The sequence below is a fragment of the Apium graveolens genome, chromosome 10, assembly GCF_009905375.1.
Source record: "Apium graveolens cultivar Ventura chromosome 10, ASM990537v1, whole genome shotgun sequence".
Taxonomy (NCBI): domain Eukaryota; kingdom Viridiplantae; phylum Streptophyta; class Magnoliopsida; order Apiales; family Apiaceae; genus Apium; species Apium graveolens.
The window spans coordinates 3,708,034-3,725,117 of NC_133656.1; the positions used below are offsets into that span (position 1 = coordinate 3,708,034).

General features: G+C 39.7%; 1 non-coding gene across 1 annotated transcript; it reads right to left on the reverse strand.

The window, feature by feature from the left end:
• Nucleotides 1-3,854: 3,854 nt before the first annotated feature.
• LOC141694055 (small nucleolar RNA R71) lies at nt 3,855-3,961 on the reverse strand. The gene has a single exon (XR_012563387.1). It is a non-coding gene; the product is annotated as a small nucleolar RNA R71 (small nucleolar RNA).
• Between the last annotated feature and the right edge of the window lie 13,123 nt (nt 3,962-17,084).

A 17,084-nucleotide genomic window follows, 5' to 3' on the forward strand; every position in this document is an offset into this window, starting at 1 on the left:
GCTATAAATCTACAATTTTTTTTATCACTCTAAAAATCAAAATCTCCTATCAAAAGGTATTAAAAACAATCAAGAGAGTTTTAAATAATGAGTGTTACAAGTTTGTAAGGCTTTAAATGGTGTGGAGCAAATTGGACATGACCTCCCCTTGTCAAATCAAGCTTTTAAAGTGGGCTGATATAAATTTGTAAGAGCTTCACTCTTTTTAAAAATGGAGGATTTTTCAGATCTGATTTGTTGTTGTTGATTATATAGAATTGTAGGCTGAAGAGAGAAGAAGACTACGTGGCACCACGAGGACCAACCAATTTGAATTGACAGCTTACAAATAAATTATTTAAGTCCAAGTTGCTATCTGCATTTGAAGCGAACCTGTGACCAGAATATTTTTTGTACAGAATATTTTTATAACCTGCGACTTAGAAAACCACAAACTGCGATCTATTTTGCAAGGAGGAATTTACTTAATTTTCTGTTTGAATTTGTAAGCTGCGACTTGAATATTGATTGTAACTGGCCATAATGATTTACCCAGCAGATCTCAACCCGTGATGCATTCTTTTTATTTAACCTATGACTTATTTTTAATTCTTTGTTTCTTCTATTTTGTTTTCGACTAAACAAAAAGCAGTACAGTGCTTTTCTTTTTAGTTCGAGCAAAAGACGTAGCCAGGAGAAGTTGTTTGTGCGTCACGCGCCGAAAATAAAGTAGGGGGAGGGGGATGCGCGCAACGTGCACATGAGGAAATCAGCATCAACAGATTTAAGAGCCAGCCATTTTCTGTGAAACACAATCTTCTTTTCTTTTTGTTCACCAATTAGTTCGAGTGTTTCTTTCTGTGTTTCTTATTTTGCAAACAACACCCGAATGTGGCTGACAATTTTCGAGAGAAAGAAAAATAAACATTTGATTATTAATTTAAATAAATAAATATATGAAATTGATTCCATTTATTTATTTAATTAAAAATCAAACCTAAATTTATTTTCCAAAATTAAAGGTTAATGTTGAATTAAATAAATAAATGAGTTGGACTTCATTTATTCATTTAATAAAAAAAGAAAATATTAATTTATTTATTTTAAAATCAATTGTGATATAAAATTAAATAAATAAATGAGTTGAATTTCATTTATTTATTTAATGCAAAGTCATTCATTGATTAAAAATAAATCAGGTAAATTCTCGGGTTGTAGTCCTTTGTATCTCCGAGCCTTCTAATCTCTGGGTCTTTGCACTTCAAAATATTTTCAGTCTTCTCGAGTATAAAAACCACTTAATAGTATTTTAAAAAATAATATTCCGTTTCCTTTCACGGATCACTGACATCTAGTGCACGAGTTTGGTTCACAGACGACTAGTTCCGCTTTCAGGCATTCGTATTATACCGTACAAACCACTGTTAAGTCTTCTACCAAATATAACCAACTTCACTAGGAATCCTTGAGGTCTTCAAACTGATTCTGATAACTGCTTCGAATGACTCCAACTTCATTCCTCCGATGCCTGAACATATTAATGAACTTCATAGGGATCACTGTTGACGTCTTCTTCGCTACATCTAATAAAACCTTTTGTGTATATGCCAAATAAACAATCTGTACTGATTCTAGTGGAACATAGATTATTTCAAAGTCCTTGTCCTATGTTGAGTTATCCAAACCAGTATTGTTGAGTTATACATACAGCTTCAATCTTGCTCAACAATCTCCCCATATTTGACTGTTACACCTGACAGTTGTTGGATGGCATTTATGTCATCTTATAACGCTCCGTAAAGATTTGAATTGATGTTTTGAACTCAAGTTGTTGGTGTTTTTAATGTGCTTTTTATAGTGTTTTGCATTTCAGGCATTTACCAGGGATCCAGGTGATTTGTCATTGTTTTGATGCTAATTTGGTGTTAGGAATATGTCAAGAATATTGCTCATGAAAAGGCCAACTCAAACCGACAAGAAAAGAAGACTTCAGGATTTTTCTCCAGGGAGTCGGCGTGCCCGCGCTGTAGTAGCGCACAGCCGAGCCAGGATTGCATAAGTGCAGCGCGCCCGCGCTGGTGAAGCGCGCGCCCGCGCCGGGTCGAATTTCAGAATCCTGATTCTCTTGTGATTTTGATTCAATGGACTTCTAATCTGCATGGTCTGCTATATATACATAACTTATGATCGTTTTTCATAACAAGATGTACCGAAGCTTAAGGAGAAGGCATAAGACGACCGTATAGCACAATTCAACCAAGGCGAAGATGATCTAGTTTATTCTCGTGATTTTTTATTTAAAGTTGTAATCTTGGATGCTAGTTTTCTTATTTGTTGAACCTATACTCTTGTTTCACGTACTTGGTTTATTATACCATGCTTTCATCGGAACCCACATTGATGATGAGTCCGATTATAGGCTAATCGTTATCGTGGGGTTCTAGCGGATTTATTTATGGATTTCAATAGTTAATCTTGTTTCGATATCTTAGTGTGTGATGACTGTATGATAACCTAGTATTGGTTGTGCTTATTCGTCTTATGTGCGTCACGAATATATAAGATAGCGTGTTAATCTTTAATGAAGCGATAATGAATTTAGAGTTTTAGAACTTGTCATGCTAGCATAGGTTCATGTATTTATTATGCATGATTCATAGGTAATTTTAACCATCTTACTTGCCCTATGTAATATGGATAGATAACTTGCGCATTAAACCTTTGTGTTGTCAAATTCTATAGACATATATGGTCTCAACATATCTGGTATCTATTCAGCTTCTATCTCTTTTGTGGATGTCTGGTAGTATGCTATTCGTGCAACGAAAGTTGGCGTTTATTAGTTTTGTGTTATCTGGTTAGTGTCATCACCATTGCATGCTAAGGTTAAGAACAAGAAGACTTTTAACGAAGTATTTAATGAAGTTAGAATCCCATATTTGTCTCATATAGTAAATCAAACCATTTATTCTATTTAGTTATTGCATATTAGTTAATATCTTAGTTATAAACAAAACCAACTTGTTATTCATCTTAGCATTGAATAATAACCATATCATTGTTGCATAAGCGCATAAATCATAAAGTTAACCTAAACCAGTCTCTGTGGGAACGAACTAGAAAGAATTCTATATTACTTGCAAACGCGTATACTTGAGTGAATTATTAGCGCGTGTTCTAGCCCAAAAAAGTTTTTGGCGCCGCTACCGGGGAATCAGTGTTAATTTTTAGTTTATGTGTTTGTCATCAGTGATCGTTAAAGTTCATTGACTCGGACATTGTTACTTACTTGTTTCATTGTCGTGTTTCAGGTACTCTGGAGAGCGTGTATGCATACGCATTCACGGTCTTGTAAGAGAACTCTCGATCAAGTCGAGGAAGAAGTTGTGATTCATCGGCAAGTTTTTGAGGAAGAAGAAAAATTTGAGGACGAAGAGAAATTTGAGGAAGAAGAGAAAGTTGAGGAACCAGCTCTACTAGTGATGGGAGATCAAGCAAAAAATCTGAAGGTGTTGATGGACTATTCTCAGCCTAAGATCAATGATATTCATTCAAGCATTATTAGGCCAGCCATCTCGGCTAACACCTTTAAGATCAAGTCAAGCACGATTCAGATGATACATAATTCAGTTCAGTTTGGCGGTTCTCCTATAGAAGATCCCAACATGCACATTTGGGATTTCATCGAGATTTGTGACACTTTAAAGTTCAATGGCATGACTGAAGATGCTATCAAGCTGAATATTTTCCCATTTTCTTCTCTAAGGGATAAGGCTAAGTGTTGGTTACATTCTATACCATCAGACTCTATTACTACTTGGGAGGATCTTGCTCAAAAATTTCTCACTAAATTCTTCCTAATGGCGAAGACAGCTGCAATCAGGAATGCTTTTACTCAGTTTATGCAGCAATCTGGAGAATCTTTGTGTGAGGCTTGGGATTGCTAGAAGGAGATGCTTAGGAAGTGCTCGCACTATGGCGTGCCTGATTGGATGATCATAAACTATTTTATATTGTATTAGACGCACAGTCTAGACCTATGCTTGATGCAGCATTTGGTGGAGCTTTATGGGCCAAAAGTTATAATGAAGCTTGTGAGTTGATTGAGCTAATGGCAGCTAATGAGTACCAGAATCCTACACAGCGAATATCGCAAGGCAAGCTAGCAGGAACTCTGGAAGTGGATACAGCTACTGCTATAGCTGCTCAACTTAAAGCTTGAATGATGAAAGTGGATTTTTTGGCTAATTATGGAGTTAACTAGATCACTAGTGTTTGTGAGTTTTGTACGGGGGCACATGAGACTGAGCAATGTGTTATTTCTAGCGAATTAACTCATTTTGTGAGCAACTTTCAGAATCACAGCAGCAAGCTCCAACCACTTATCATCCCAACAACCGCAATCATTTTAACTTCAGTTGGAGTAACAATCAGAATACGGTGCAATAGCCTTATCAACCATACACAACAAAGTAGTATAACCCTCATAGTTTTCAACAACCACAATATGCACCAAGGCAACAACTTCAACTTTAGCAGTTACCTCAAGCTAATGAAAAATCTGAATTGGAGGAGTTGAGGCTCATGTGCAAGAGCCAAGTTGTTTCTATCAAGACCTTGGATAATCAAATTGGGCAGATTACTAATGCCTTACTGAATTGTCAACCTGGCACACTTCCTAGTGACACTGAAGTTTCAAGAAAGAAGGAAGCTAAGGAGCATGTCAAGGCAATTACATTGAAGTCTGGAAAGGTTGCAAATCCTGAAAAAGCTAAGGCTCCAGAATCTGAAGTTGTGGCTGATGAAAAAGAGCCAAAGGGAGCAGAAGTGGAACCAAGGAAGACAGCTGTTGTCAACACTCCTCCTGAGGGTAATACAGGGGAAAAACAGGTCTATCCTCCTCCTGGATAAGCAATTTGCTAATTTTCAAGAAACTTCACATTAACATACCTTTCGCTGAAGCTCTTGAACAAATGCCTAGTTATGCGAAGTTCATGAAAGGTATTCTCTCTAGTGAAGCTCAATGACTTAGAGACAGTTGCACTAACGAAGGAATGCGGTGTTGTGCTGCAATAGAAGTTGCCTCCAAACCTTAAAGATACTGGAAGCTTCACTATTCTGTGCACCACTGGAAAAGTGTCATTCGACAAATGCTTATGTGACTTGGGAGCTAGCATCAACTTGATGCCTTTATCTATCTTCAAGAAGTTGGGTCTACCTAATCCAAAGCCTGCATATATGTCTTTGTAGTTGGCTGATCGCTCTATAACATATCCACGAGGCATTGTGGAAGATGTATTGGTCAAGGTGGACAAACTCATCTTTCCTGCTGACTTTTTTATTCTTGATTTCGAGGAAGATAAGAAGATTCCCATAATCTTGGGAAGACCTTTCTTGGCTACAGGCCGAACCTTGATAGATGTGCAGAAGGGTGAGCTTAATATGCGAGTTCAGGATCAGGATGTTACCTTCAATGTTTATAAAGCCATTAAATTTCCCACTGATGAAGAGGACTGCTTTAAGGTTGAGTTGGTCGAATCTGTGGTTACTTCAGAACTGGATCATGTGCTGAAATCTGGTGTCTTAGAGAAAGCCTTCTTAAGGGATTCCGATAGCAAAGATGATGAAAGCAACCAACAGTTACAATATTTGGATGGTTCTCCATGGAAACAATGTTTGGAAATGCCTTTTGAATCTCTTGGATTGGAGGAGCCATCTATTGAGGAAGCTCCTACTTTATTAAGGAAGCTCCTACTCTTGAGCTTAATCCTTTACCTGAACATTTGAGGTATACGTTTTTAGGTGATGCATCTACGTTTTCTGTTATTATTTCATCTAACCTTTCAGGTAGCGATGAGGAAAAGCTTTTGAGAATTCTTAGACAGTTCAAGTCTACAATTGGATGGACTACAACAGATATCAAGGGAATTAGCCCTTCTTATTGTATGCATAAAATTCTGCTAGAGGAAGGAAGCAAGCCTACTGTTGAGCAACAGAGAAGGCTAAATCTGATCACTAAAGAGGTTTTAAATAAGGAAATCCTCAAGTGGCAAGATGCAGTGATCATCTATCCCATTTTTTATAGTTCTTGGATGAGCCCAGTTCAGTGTGTGCCGAAGAAAGGAGGTATCACTGTGGTTGCAAATGAGAAAAATGATCTTATTCCTACACGAACAGTCACGGGGTGGAGAGTTTGCATGGATTATAGAAAGTTGAACAAGGCTACAAGGAAAGATCACTTCCCTCTTTCTTTCATTGATTAGATGCTTGATAGATTGGTTGGGCATGATTAATAGTATCTTCTGGATGGTTATTTGGGTTATAATTAGATTTGTATCGCTCCAGAATATCAAGAGAAGACTACATTCACATGTCCTTTTGGTTCTTTTGCATTCAGGAGAGTTTCTTTTGGGCTATGTGGTGCGCCAGCCACTTTTCAGAGATGCATGATGACTATCTTCTCTGATATGATTGGTAATAATATAGAAATGTTCATGGATGATTTCTCGGTCTTTGGAACTTCTTATGATGAATGCTTGCACAATCTTGGCTTAGTGCTGAAAAGGTGTGTTGAGACCAACCTGGCTCTCAATTGGGAGAAATGTCATTTTATGGTGCGCCAAGGCATCATCCTTGGTGATAAGGTCTCTAGTAAGGGTCTCGAGGTGGACAAAGCCAAGGTGGGGATCATTGAAAATCTTCCTCCACCAATTTCTGTGAACATTCACAGTTTTCTTGGTCATGCGGGTTTCTACTGGAGTTTCATCAAGGACTTCTCTAAGATTTCGAAGCTGTTGTGCAATTTACTAGAGAAAGGTGTTCCTTTCAAGTTTGATGACGAGTTCCTCGCTGCTTTTGAGAGCTTAAAGAAGAGTTTTATTATGACACCTGTCATAACTGCACCTGATTAGTTTGAACCATTTGAAATGATGTGCGATGCAAGTGACTATGCAGTTGGAGCAGTTCTTGGGCAAAGAAAGAATAACATGTTTCATGTGATCTACTATGCTAGTGAGAACCTCAATGGTGCTTAACTGAACTACACCACTATTGAGAAAGAACTTTTGGCTATTGTCTATGGTTTTGAGAAGTTTCGATCTTATCTACTTGGGATAAAGGTGACAGTTTTCACAGATTACGCTGCCATTCGCTATCTCGTCTCGAAGAAGGACTCGAAGCCTAGACTGATTCGATGGGTTCTTTTACTTTAGAAGTTTGAATTAGAGGTCAAGGATAGAAATGGAATGAAAATTAAGTCGCCGATCATCTCTCTCATTTGGAGGATCCAAATGCAACTTCACAAGATAAGTCTTTGATTAACGAGTTTTTTCCCGATGAGCAACTATTTGGAATGCAAGTAGAAGAACCGTGGTTTGCCGATATTTTGAACTACCTTGTGAGTAACGTTATGCCTCCAGATTTGACTTATGCTCAAAGGAAGAAGTTTCTGTACGAAGGGAAGTGGTATATGTGGGATGAGCCATTTCTATTTCGGCAAGGAGCTGACCAAATCATCAGGAGATGTATTCCTTACAGCGAAACGGGGGGGGGGGTCTTTATGGAGGACACTATGGTGGAGAAGACAACAGCTCATATTCTTCAAGAAGGATTCTTTTGGCCAACTTTGTTTAAAGATGATCATCTATTCGTTTTGAAATGTGATCGATGTCAACGAGTGGGTAATATGTCCAAGAGGGATGAGATGCCTCTTAATGTGCTTCTCGAGGTTGAAGTCTTTGATGTTTGGGGAATTGACTTCATGGGGCTATTTGTCTCATCTTGTAATAATCATTATATCTTGTTGGCGATTGATTATGTCTCGAAATGGGTGGAAGTCAAGGCTTTACCGACGAACGATGCGAAAGTAGTGCTAAATTTTCTTCACAAGAGGATATTACCAAGATTTGGGACCCCAAGAGTCATAATCAGTGATGAGGGATCACATATCTGTAATCGCAAGTTCACTGCTATGATGAAAAGGTATAATATGAATCATCGCATTGCTACAGCTTACGATCCTCAGACGAATGGTCAAGCTGAGGTATGTAACAGAGAGATCAAACGCATTTTAGAGAAAGTTGTGTGTCCATTAAGGAAATATTGGTCTTTGAAGATTGATGAAGTTGTTTGGGTGTATCGAACAACATACAAGACTCCGTTAGGCATATCTCCGTATCAGTTGGTTTTTGGGAAAGGATGTCATTTTCCTGTGCAGCTAGAGCATAAAGCATATTGGGCTTTAAAGAAGTTGAATCTTGATTTGGATGCAACTGGTAAGAAGATGATGCTTCAATTGAATGAACTCGATGAGTTTCGACTTCAAGCGTATGAGAACAACAAAATGTATAAGGAGAAAGTCAAGAGGTGACACGATAGGGGTCTAGTGCTCAAATCATTTGTGTCGGGGCAACAAGTTCTTTTGTTTAACTATCGTCTCCGTCTTATTCCTGGAAAATTGAAGTCGAGGTGGTTAGGGCTGTTTGTTGTCAAAACTACGACATGGAGCGGCGGAAATTTTTGAGAATGATCCGGGCCAAACATTCAAGGTAAATGGTTAGAGATTGAAGCATTACTATGGTGACATGATAAACCGCGAGGTGGTTAGTGCTATTTTGTTGTCCATTTGATCTCGCGATTCTACGTCAAGCTAACGACGTAAAGCAAGCGCTTCTTGGAGGCAACCCAAGTTTGTTGTACATTAGTAGATAGAGTGTATATCCCATATTTTCAAATATTATTATTATAATTATTTGGAATTATTTATGTGATTTTATGTGAATTTTGGTGAATTATCTGATAAGTGGAATTGGTGTTTGGGTGTTTATATGTGATATTATTTGAGTATTTTAATTTTTATGTGCTCAGAATAAAATATAGATAATTGTGATATTTTTCTAGTAATTTTTGGACTGTTAGATGATTTTATAATGATTTATGAATTATTAATTATTTTCTAAATAATTACAAAACTATTTTATAAAGCCGGGAATCGTCCAACCTCAACCGTTTTTGCGTTTTTATAACCTGAAACTCTTCCGAAAACTCCTTCCTAACCTAATCTGGTGATTCCGGATATTTTCCGTGTTTTGACTTTTTCAATCCGGATTACGGTTTGACTCGTACGTGTCCCAGCGTACAATTTTCGATATGACAATCATTTCGGTAATCAACAAAAACCCGTAGTCTCGAGAGACGGGATATTTTTATATTATTTTCGTATATGGTGTTTTATAAAAAGCCCGGTTTTGATAATTATCCAATTCTGGTATTGAATTGTATCGTTTTTATAGTTACTTAGCGGCTAAGCAACTAATTTAACGATCCAAAACGATCCAGAACGATCCAATATTCCATAAATATAAATAGTCTATTTCTTATTTTGTTTATTCCGTTTATTCATTTGCAACCAGTTAAAACACCGTATATACAGAGAAAACCCTAGAAAACCGATACGTTCCCGAGAATCAAACACAAGAACGAAGGCGTTATCAAACTCCGATTCGGGCGTGCAGCATATCAAAACGAAGCTCTCGAAATCTTCTTTCTGAATCAATCATCAGTTTCTGCCCAAAAATCATGGTAATTTTCTTATTTATTTATTTATATTCGAATTATTTAGTAATTAAATTATGAAAATTTGTTCTTGAAGTTGTTGATGTGATTTGATGCTTCCATGTTGTAGAGCATATTTTTTCTGGTCAATTTGGTATATTATATGTCAAAAACTGAGTTCAATAACATATAGAAAAGGGGGTTTGATTCTCGAAAATAAAATTAGGGTTTTTGATATGAATGTTCTAAATTAAAAATTGGGTTTTTCTGGGTTAAGGGTTATTGCTTGAAATTGATTGCACAGAAGTATAGATCGTCAAAAGACGAATCGAATGGTACCACTGGTTTTAATAGACGATGTCGGGAAGGTGGTGATCGGAAAACGGGTCGAAACGGCGGCGGAATTTTCAGGCGACGATTCCGGCTGTTTCGTTGATGTGTTGATAATTTCGATTCCATATTTTGTTTCCTGGTATTGCAACGATTAAATGACGTGATTTTGGTCCAGTTCTGGGCGATTTCTGAGTTCGTCGGAAAGCTTGGTGGCAGCCGTTAATGGCGGCCGGCCACCGGAGAAGGAAGATGAGGAAGACGATGGCGAAATTACATTTTAGCCATCGTTCTTTCCTTATTTTCACAAAACAGTCCCTGGGTTTTACAAATTCTTAAAAATCAGATTGATGTTTTAAAATGCTTAAAAACCTGTTATGGATTAAAAACTAATATATATAATTGCGGTATTTAATATTAAGGAACGTGAGCTTTGAGGCTCGATTTGACTGCTCTTGTGTTTCGTGACTCAATCTGCCTTAACAAGATGCCTACGTACCTTGCTGATTGCCAAGGATCAAGTCAAAAAACGTAGTTCTGATTTGTGGGGTGAGGCCCCTTATATAGATGTTGGGAGTCCTTGAATTGGACTTGGTGTAGGAGACTTGGTGGACAAGCCTCTGAATTAGGATAGACTTAGGAGTCCTAGGAAGTAGGAAGCTGATTCCTTATCCTTTTAGGTCCCCTTGAGGCTAATCTATAAGGATTTATATCCTTATCGGGACTCTTCTCAATAGCTGATTTTTCCCTTATTAATTAATTACGAAATTAATTAATAATCAGGGCTTTTGGGCCTTTTTTATTCCACCAGGCCTGATCTGGTCCATCAGGCTTAACCTTTCTGGTCTGAATATTATACATCTTATTATTGGGCCTAGCAGCCCATTAATTATAAAATCAGGACTTATTTATCCCTATCATTTGCCCCCCAACTTTTGGGAAACATTGATTAGGTTTCGCGGAAGTTAAATCTATTTGTTCCCTTATAGGGTTTCATTTTGCGTAAAGTGTGGAGCGACCTACACATTTACAATGAATCTTCCTTTTATTCAGAAATTATCTTAATTTCCAGGAATTTTTCCCCAATTTTCTGGGATTTTCCCTAATTTTCTGGGATTTTTCCCTAATTTTCTGGGATTTATCCTTAATTTCTGGATTTTTCCCTAATTTCTGGGATTTTTCCCTAATTTTCTGGGATTTATCCTTAATTTCTGGATTTTTCCCTAATTTTCTGGATTTTTCCCCTAATTTTTGGGATTTATCCTTAATTTCTGGATTTTTTCCCTAATTTCTGGGATTTATCCTTTAATTTCTGGATTTTTTTTTTAATGCAATTTTCGAGCAGGAATCCATTCGACCAGGATCCTGGTCGAATTAACCTTCTATCAGCCCTGGTCGAAGGATTTTCGAGCAGGAATATTCGAGCAGAGGTCCTGGTCGAATTTCGGCCAGGATTTTCACCCCCCCTTTTTTTTTAATGCAATTTTCAAATAGGATTTTCTCCCCTTTCGGTCAGGATTCTTGTTTTCTGACCAAATTAACCCTCCTTCTAAGCCCTGATCGAAGCAATTTCGATCTCAAGAGTTTCGATCTGGATTTCTGTACACTTCCTGGTCGAATAGGTCCAAATCCTGATCGAAATAAACCTTTTCTTCAGCCCTGATCGACAGAATTTCAATCTCAACTCATTCGACTAGGAATGTAATGCAAGTCCTAATCGAATTGGGTCAGGATATCAACCTTTTATTCCTATTTTCCTGGGCCTTTATTTGGGTTTTGTTTTTGGGCTCTTATTCCCCAATTAATTAGGCCCTTTTCTGGGCTTACCTTTTATTGGGATGACCCCTGCCCTAAACCTGGGTTGGATTTGTTGGGCTGATTTTTGGACCTATTTTTTCAACAGGGCTTTGGCTTCATGGGCCTGATTTAACCCCTTCTTCTTCTTTTTTTTTTTTTAAATATAGTGGGCCTTATCCTGGGCCTCCCACTTTTAATTATATAGGCCCTTTTCTGGGCTCGTTTCTTATTGACCATCTTTTCCACAGGCCTTTTAATTGGGCCCTAGTTCTGGGCTTTTCAATTTAATTTGGGCTGACATTTTGGGCTCAAACTCAGGCCCATTGCTTTTAGCCGGGTTTTGGCTCAAATTTCTGACTTTCCAGAACTTCTATGGCTCTCTTTGGATTCTTCCAGAAATTTCCGTAAATATCTATTTAATTTAAATTTCGTTTCTGGATCCTTCCAGAACATTCTTTTCTTGGGCCCAAATGGGCTTTTCTAGGCCCAACTAGCCTTCTTTGTGACTATATAAGAGTGGGATGGGAGAGTGGAATCCTCACACCTTCTCATCTCATTTCTTCAATCATCCTAGAAATTTCTAAACTCCTCCTCTCTCAAATCCCCTCCTTTAGCCTTCCAAGTCTTTTCCAGTCTTTACTAAAATGGCTGACAAGAGTTCCGAGAGGGCGGCCAAGATAGCCTCGGCTTCAAAACGAGGTAAGGATATCGAGATCCGCTCTTCATATATGTCTTTAATTGATATGATTAACACTAGGGGGGATGAATATCCCTCCACTGCACATCTCGACTCTTTTAATCATTGTAATACTTGGCACAACATAGACTTCAATAAACTAAATGCTCGTTATTACGTCCTTCCTCCTCTTATATTAGTTCCAGTCTTTGGTGGTGATCGTACTTGCCACTGGAGACCCGATACTCTTTTCATTTACACAGATGCCCTTAATGCTGGGCTTAGGTTTCCTTTTCACCCCTTTATTCCTCATCTTTTGGCTGATTTACAAATCAACCCGTGTCAGCTTCCTCCAAATGCCTGGAGGAACATTCTATGTTTTATGGTCTGCTGTCTTAGGGAGGGCTTTCCTCTTTCTGTAGCTGTTTTTAGGAAAGTCTTTCAGTGTTACAATAGTTCTTCCAGTATCTGCGGCTGGGTCTATGTCAAGCAAAGGCCCAAAAGCAAACATATCTTTAACAGTGCCTCTATTCCTGATAATAATCAAAATTGGAGGAATAGTTTCGTCGGGTTACGTTGGGAGAATGGTGACTGGGGCACACTTTTTCGATCTTCCTTTGGGAAGGTCAGTGATGGTAGCCTCAAATCCATTCACTTAACTCCTGAAGAAACTATTATTTATAATGGGCTTACTCAGGATGATGGCACGACTACCAGCTGGACTCTCTTAGAGGAGTTTTCCCTGATTCATGTGGGACTATCCTCTATTTCTGAACAGGGTATTTTTCTTCCCTTCTCAATTTTACTTCATTTCATGCATTATTAACTTCACTTATTTTGTCCTTTGCTTTGTTTCAGCTGCTAAGGAGATTAACGAGGACAATGTTCCTTTGGTTGAGGAAACAGCTAGGATGAAGAAAGCTCGGCTCGCAGGCCTAGACACCCGGGGAAAGGCCATGGAGCCTATCTTTTTGAAGAAGCACAAAGAGCCTATAGGGGAGGCCTCAACTGAAGGAGCTGGAGGCCATGGTACTCCTATCACTGCTGCTGCCCCTACTGCTGCTGCCACAGGCGCCTTTCAGCCTCTCTGGGGATTCCGCCGAGGGGACACCGTAGTTGGTTCCACGAAACATGCTTGGGATTGGTCCTACCATAGCGTGACTCCCAAGGATTTTACTGATGTGGTGGCCACCCCTGATCTTGAGAGGATCAAGCTCATGGGAGCTCAGTCTCTGGCTTCGGTATGCCTTCTCTTTTTTGAACTTATTTTTCGCTCTTGTAGCATTTTCTTGCCTTATACTTTGTTAATTGCTTTGTTTCAGTCTAACGCCTATTTTCAAGGCGCTGTGAGGCAAGCCGAATCATGGAAGCGGGCTTCTGATAAGGCCGATAATGCCCTCAGGAGGCAACAGAAGAAGTACGCTACCCTGGAGAAGAAGCTCAAGCGCAAGGAGGAAGAACTCGGAGAGTCTAACGCCGAGCTGGTGGTACTTCGGGCGGAGAAGGATAAACTATAGACAACTATCTGGACTCGGAGGAGTTTGCCCAATCCATGAGGATTAGGGATGATTCAGTCTTTCCTGGGTTTTTTAGGACTGGTTGGGACACGGCCCTTGGGACCGTGAACGAGGCTTGTCCTGATATTAACCCGGCGGTCTATATCTGCCCTGATGACGAGGCTTTGCTACAGAGGTTTCGTACCCGAGTAGTTGTCTCGGACCATGTTCCTCAGGATCCACTCCTTCCTCCTCCCGAGTCTTCTTCCAGACCTGCTGAGGACGACAGCTCTTCCTCCTCCTCCGAGACGACAGAGACATCCAGCGAGAGTGGAGAGGACGATGATATGGATGCCGAGGGTACTTCAGCTCCTTAGAGCTTTTTCAGCCCTGCGTGGCTTGTTTTTTTTTTTATTTTCGAGACTTTATTTATCGAACTTTTGTAACATCTATCAGATCTATTTCATTTATCACCTTTTATGCTTGCATCCATGCATTTGATTTTTATTTGTTAGGCCACAAACATACTTTGAAGAACTCATGAATTTCATAAAATTGTCTGGGATTCATCCCTTACACAAGTCTTAATAAACTTCGTAATAAAAATAAAACATATAAATCCTAAGCAAGCAAAGCTTCAAGGTGCTTTTCAACCTACTCGCCATCCTGACGAGTGAGAATCGTATCCGGCTTCCCTACACATAGTAAACCTTCAGGTTTTGTGCATGCCAAGTTCTCGGGACTTCAAAACCATCCATAGTCTCTAGCTTGTAGGTTCCTCTACCTTGAACACTCTTGACTCTGTACGGCCCTTCCCAATTCGGGGCAAGCTTCCCTTTTTGTCCTACACCAGATGCTTCTATCTTCCTCAAGATTAGATCGCCTTGTTTAAAAAACCTTTCTTTAACCCTTAGGTTGTAGTAGAATGAAGCTTTTTTCTGATATTCTACTATCTTTGCATGTGCTTTATCTCGCACTTCATCAATTAAATCCAGGGCTAATCTCTGCCCTTCCTCATTTTCTTTCTCATCGAAAGCCTGAATCCTTGGAGAGGAATGTGATATCTCCACGGGAACTACTGCTTCCGCCCCATATGCCAACATGAAAGGAGTTGCATCTGTCGTGACTCTACAAGTAGTCCTGTAGGCCCATAATATTGGAAGTATCTCATCTACCCAATTATTTCTTGACTTCTCGATCCTCTTCTTTAGTCCATCCAGGATTATCCGATTTGCTACCTCTGTTTGTCCATTGGCTTGCGGGTGAGCCACAGAGGTGAATCGTAACTCAATTTCATTTTCTTCACAATACTTCTTGAATTCCTCATTGTTGAATTGTGTTCCATTGTCAGTGACAAGGATACGGGGAATTCCATATCGGCACATAATATTTTCCCATAGGAATTGTGCAACCTGCTTAGTAGTGATTTTGGCCAAGGGTTTGGCTTCGATCCACTTGGTGAAATAATCAATGGCTACAATCAGAAATTTCCTTTGTGCCGTGGCCATAGGAAAAGGCCCTAGAATATCCATCCCCCACATGGCAAAGGGAATAGGCGAGTTGATAGAGGTCAGCATCTCAGGGGGTTGTCTAACAATTGGTGCATGCTTCTGACAGCGGTCACACTTCTTTACATATTCTTTGGCATCAGCCATCATTTCTGGCCAATAGAAGCCTAAACGAGTTATCTTATGAGCCAAGGCCCTGCCCCCCAAGTGTTGTCCACAAATACCTTCATGCACTTCTTCAAGAGCCAAGCGTGCCTCATCGGGCCTGAGACACCTCAAGTAGGGAACCACGAAAGATCTTTTGTAAAGAATCCCATCTATCAAAGAGTATCTTAGTGCCCGAACAGTTAACTTCCGTGCTTCAGTTGCATCACTTGGCAACCAACCGGTCTGAATGTGAGCCTTGATGGGATCAATCCATGACGTCCCCAAGCCTATGGGAGCCACTAGCTTAACATCTATGCTCCGTGTCTTCAAAACACGGAAGTACACACTTCCTGAACTTTCTTCAATCTCAGACGAAGCGAACTTTGATAGCGCATCTGCCTTAACATTTTCTTCCCTTGGAATGTGTTCAACATGGCATTCATTAAATTGGGTCATCATAGCCCTTACTAGGCAGACATACTTAGCCATCGTATCATCCCTTGCCTCAAATTCTCCCTTTACCTGGGATATGATCAGCTTCGAGTCTCCACGGACCTTTAAGTTTTTGACTCTAAGTGTCCCAGCTAGACCAAGGCCAGCTATCAGGGCTTCATACTCTGCCTCATTGTTTGTGGTTGGAAAATCTAACTTCATAGCATACTCAATTAAGAACCCATCAGGGCTTTGCAAAACCAACCCTGCTCCACTGGAATTTGTTTTTGATGCTCCATCAAAATAGAGAACCCAATATTCTTTCTCCTTGTCATTCTTCTCCCTGTCCCCATTGTCGACTCTCTTGTCTTGAGGTATGGTATCTTCCTGCCCCCCGACTTCTTGGTTGGGTATGGTACATTCCACCACAAAGTCAGCTAGTGCCTGGGCTTTTATGGCCGTACGTGGCTTATACTTGAGATCGAACTCTCCCAACTCTATTGCCCACTTAATCAGTCTCCCACTTGCCTTGGGACTGTGAATGATATTTCTCAGTGGCTGATTTGTTAGCACTTCAATTTGGTGAGCTTGAAAATAAGGACGCAGCTTTCTTGAAGCCATTACCAAGGCTAAAGCGAATTTCTCAATGGCTGAATAATTCAACTCAGCACCATGCAAAATTTTGCTGACATAGTATACGGGTTTCTGGACTTTCAGTTCCTCCTTAACCAACACCGCGCTCAAGGCGCTCTCTGAAACAGCTAAGTACAAGAATAAAACTTCATTCAGAACTGGCTTGGCCAACAACGGGGCCTGGCCCATATACTTCTTTAACTCTTCAAATGCCTTCTGATTTTCCTCACTCCATACGAAGTCTTTGATGTTCTTTAGTGACTTGAAAAATGACAAGCACTTGTCTCCTGACTTGGAGATGAATCGTCCTAACGCAGCAACCCTTCCTGTAAGCTTCTGAACATCCTTAACAGTTTTTGGTGGTTCCATGTCCAGGATTGCCTTTATCTTATCCGGGTTAGCCTCAATTCCCCTCTTTGAGACCATCAGTCCCAAGAATTTTCCAGATCCTACTCCGAAAGCACACTTCGTAGGATTCAACATCATCTTGTGGTACCTCAGGACCTCAAAAGCTTCCCTTAAATGGGCTATATG